Raw genomic sequence first — 4,154 nt, forward strand, 5'->3', positions numbered from 1 at the left:
AGACATTATGCTTCATTGTTAATGGTATAAATTGATGCATTTTATTTTCATTGTCTAATGAGAATGCTACATTTTCCAATTTTGATATGTTTGGCATTTTTCATAATTTAAAACAAAATGTTAATCTTCTATATGGTTGGTTGTGATATGCTACATGTCATGAGTGAGTATTTTGTCTTTCTAAGCATTATGAATTTTCAAAACCTTTTCTTACAAATTTTATGCATTTTAAAAATCTTCACTTAGAATATGTTGTCTTCCTCTATTGGAATCCACTTTCTTGTATGATTGGAGAAGTCAAGTGCATCTTTGTCATATTGACTTCAATATCTTTGTATAGGACAACGATCATTGATTCTTCTAGAATTCAATCATTTGTTTATAGTATTGGCTATCCCTTTTTTATTTAAGTCTACTCAAGACTTTTGAAATTTCCTACAATTGAAATGTATGTCAAATTATTTCATTATTTTGCTTTCAGATTATATTATTCATTTCTTTTTGTCATGCATTTACTAAATCTAGGTATATGTTTAGGCTTGTGGTTTATCTTATACTCATTCAATGAACACAAAGTGGTATTTAAAATCTTAGTTTAGTATATATGCGTCTATGTTTAAAGTGTTATACATGTTGCATATCTTATTGTGAACACATTCATGTAATATCAGGGATTTGATATGGTTGTGTGAATATAAAATGTGGGGTGTTTTGGGGGTTTGTAAGATTTCAATAGAATAGATTTGGGTTTGTTAGTTTATGAAGTCAAGAACTCAAGGGAACATGTGTAATGTTCCCATCCTTTTAGCATCTCAGTGGAGTTCTTAGCCTTTACATTCTCTAAAGGCTAAGTGGAGAAATAAGGAGAAATTGATTAAATTAATTTCTTATAAAGTCATTAAATAAATTAAAATTAAAAGGTGACTTTATATTTAATTAATTTAATTTTATAGAACCACAATTAATTATTGTATTGCAAGGGAGAAGCTTCTAGAGAGTGCATTTTCTAGAAGTACAACTAATTATTGTATTGGAAAGGGGGAAGCTTCTAGAGAATGCAATTAAATAATATTTTATTTCCTTCTAGAAGGGTGAAGTAAAAGAATGAATAGAGGTGAGAGCTTCATCGTTAATCATCCGATTATTGTGAATTGCATTTGATATAAAATTGGGAGAAAAAATTAAGGTTTCTAATTTCAATCAGCCATTGGAGAACGTCAACTCTTCAGTGTTGCAACCATTTGAGGTGGTGAAATATCCACTGAATTCGGTATTCAAGAGAACTCAATTTAGGAGTTTATTTGTGCTAAAATCGAAGCATACATTTATTGTTGGCTGCCACAATACGCAAGAATGATGTCGTGCTATAGTACTTATGCTTGATTCATCTCCATCCTTAGGCATTACTATTATCAAGTTCCTCTTGCTATTATTAGTAGTTAATATTGTAAATTTTAGGCATATGATTTTGATGTGATAATTTAGAATCAAATTTTGGTATTACTGTAATCATTATTTTAAGCCATCTATCTTGGCAAACTCATAGCAACATTTTACATGAGAATGAATTCAATAAAGGAGATACATGTTGCATACCATTTGTTTGACGAAATGTCCATCTAGTAGCATATATGATTAGCATAATAGTTGTATGTCAATTGTTTGTCAAAATGTCAGTTGGTTGTAGGTATGCATTCCATATCTAGTTTACATGTATATGCATTGAAAATATCAAAAGAATTGCACTTGCATATTAGTTCATTATAAGAGGCATTGTAATATCATTTCTGAACATTCTAAATTTATTAGCATTGAAAAGCAACAATACAAGTGTTTGACAATATTCCTTGAGCTAAAATTAGTCAGGTTGGGCAAGAGATATTACATTGGTATCAGAGCTAAATCCTACCATCTTGAGGGTTTAGCGATCACAAGCCAGTTGGGCTTGGCTCTAACAGATTTTTCACTATCAGGTGAGCTTTGTTTAACAAGGAACAAGATTTTATCAAGTAGGCAGACACCATGGGTGACAAGCAAGAGCGTAGCCCACCAAGAGACAATAGGAATGAGGATCAAGGGACAAGGGAATTTTTCAAAGCAATGGTTATAGGACAAGAGTGAATGGCTCGGGCTTTGCAAGCACTCACCACCATGGTTGAGTGCATGAACCCATAGGACAAATAGAATTTGGAACAAGGGGATAACAAGAATGTAGTGGGATCACCTAGAACTCATAGAACTCTTTCTAGAATAGCAAGCAGGCCCACACGTCCTACTTTTGTTAGGGAGGAACAAGTATAGGAACCAACAAAGGAAGTTGAGGATGAGACATTTGCAGATATCCTTATGGCTGCAAATGATGAATGGGAATTATTGGCACCACAAGTTTGGGAGAGGATGACCTTTGAATGCTTTATAAATCAGAGAAGAGAACATTACAGGTCACTCAGACAGGATAGGATATCTAAGGGTCAAAATAGTGAGCCGAAGAGGGCTACAGGCAAGCTTACTATGGCTACATTTGATGGGAGTGGTAAGATGATAGCTCAAGCTTGGATTCATAAGCTTGACACATTCTTGGCACTGAGGCCAATGATAGAGATTGAAGCTATCAAATACGCCACTTTGCATTTGAAGAGAATAGCACATGATTGGTGGTACCATGGTATGGTAACACTTCAGCATAATCAGGTGACAAAGTACTAGGACCTTATGGATAGGTTGGTTGAAAGATTTGACAAGAAAGATCCAAAGGTTTACTTCTAGGAATTAGCAGGAATTAACACAGTTGAAACAAATAGGAAACTTAAAGTATTTCATTGGTAAATTTCAGTGGTTGGTAGTCATGGTGCCAAACATTTCAAAGCGTAGATTGATAGTTCTTTTCATTGAGGGCCTATCTGAACCACTAAGAGGTTGGATAAAGGCATTTGATCCCATTTCTTTACAAGAAACTATGAAAAAGGAAAGAAGTATGGAACATGCAGTCCCAAAAAACAAATTTCAGCCCAAAGGAGCATCTTCTAGTAAGGATAACAAACCATTTTATAAAAAACCAAAGAGGGCTGATTTTAAAAATGATTCTAAAGGTAAAACTCTAGTACCTTTTGACAAGGAAACATTAAATGATTTGAAGAAGAAAAAATTATGTTTCTACTGTAAGGGACCCTATGATGCAAACCATGACTGTCCTCTTAGACCAAAGGGCAAAGCTAATAGAATTATGTGGGCATACTATGAGGAATTAGAATCAAATAATTTAGACCAACAGTTTGATATAGAGGAAATAGATGGTGAAAAAAAGGAAGACAGAGCTAAACACTTATCTAAAATGGAGTCCACTGATGGGGGAGGAGATGAGCAACTTAGGGAAGCTTATCTCACTAGTATTAAGTAGGAAGGATCATTTCGAATGAGAGTACTTGCTGGACAATGAGTTATAACTTTGGTTGATACCGGTGCCACTCATAATTTCATTGATGTTAGGTTGATGGAGAAGCGTGGCATACAAACAGAGGAGTTTGGGGGAATTAGAGTGAGGGTAGTTGATGGCTATGTCCTCAATTTTGATTGTAAGATCATTGGACTCCCTTTGGAAATTAATAATTATGCCTTTAAGGTAGATTTCTATGTTGTGCCTGTGGGAGATACATATATAGTCCTTGGGATGAGTTGGTTGCACGATATTGGTGAGTTCACTCTTAATCTCAAGGAGATGGAGATGAGTTTTAAAGTGAATGGGAAGACACATATTCTTAAGGCAATTAGGGATAGTGATTTCAGAATGGTCTTTTTTCGAAGGATGGCTAGAATGATTCGACGTGATCAGGTAGAGTGGGCAGTAGACTATATGTCAATGCCATCACAAGAGGGACAACAGAAGATTGAATATCCTCCTAATATTCAAGATCTTAGAGTTAAACACTCTAAGGTGTTTAGTGACATTCCACTAGGTAGACCACCAAATAGGGGTATTGAGCACATCATTGAGTTAGAGGAGGGGGCTAAGCCTATCATGATTACACCCTATAGGCATCCGAAGAGGTTGAAGGATGAAATTGAAATAACCATAAAGGAGTTACTTGCTATGGGCCACATTAGACCAAGTAAGTCTCCTTTCACTTCTTCAGTGGTGTTGGTGAAGAAGAAGGATG

Source organism: Cupressus sempervirens, chromosome 3 (genome assembly GCF_028749045.1).
Source record: "Cupressus sempervirens isolate cs-2001-9-10 chromosome 3, ASM2874904v1, whole genome shotgun sequence".
Lineage (NCBI taxonomy): Eukaryota > Viridiplantae > Streptophyta > Pinopsida > Cupressales > Cupressaceae > Cupressus > Cupressus sempervirens.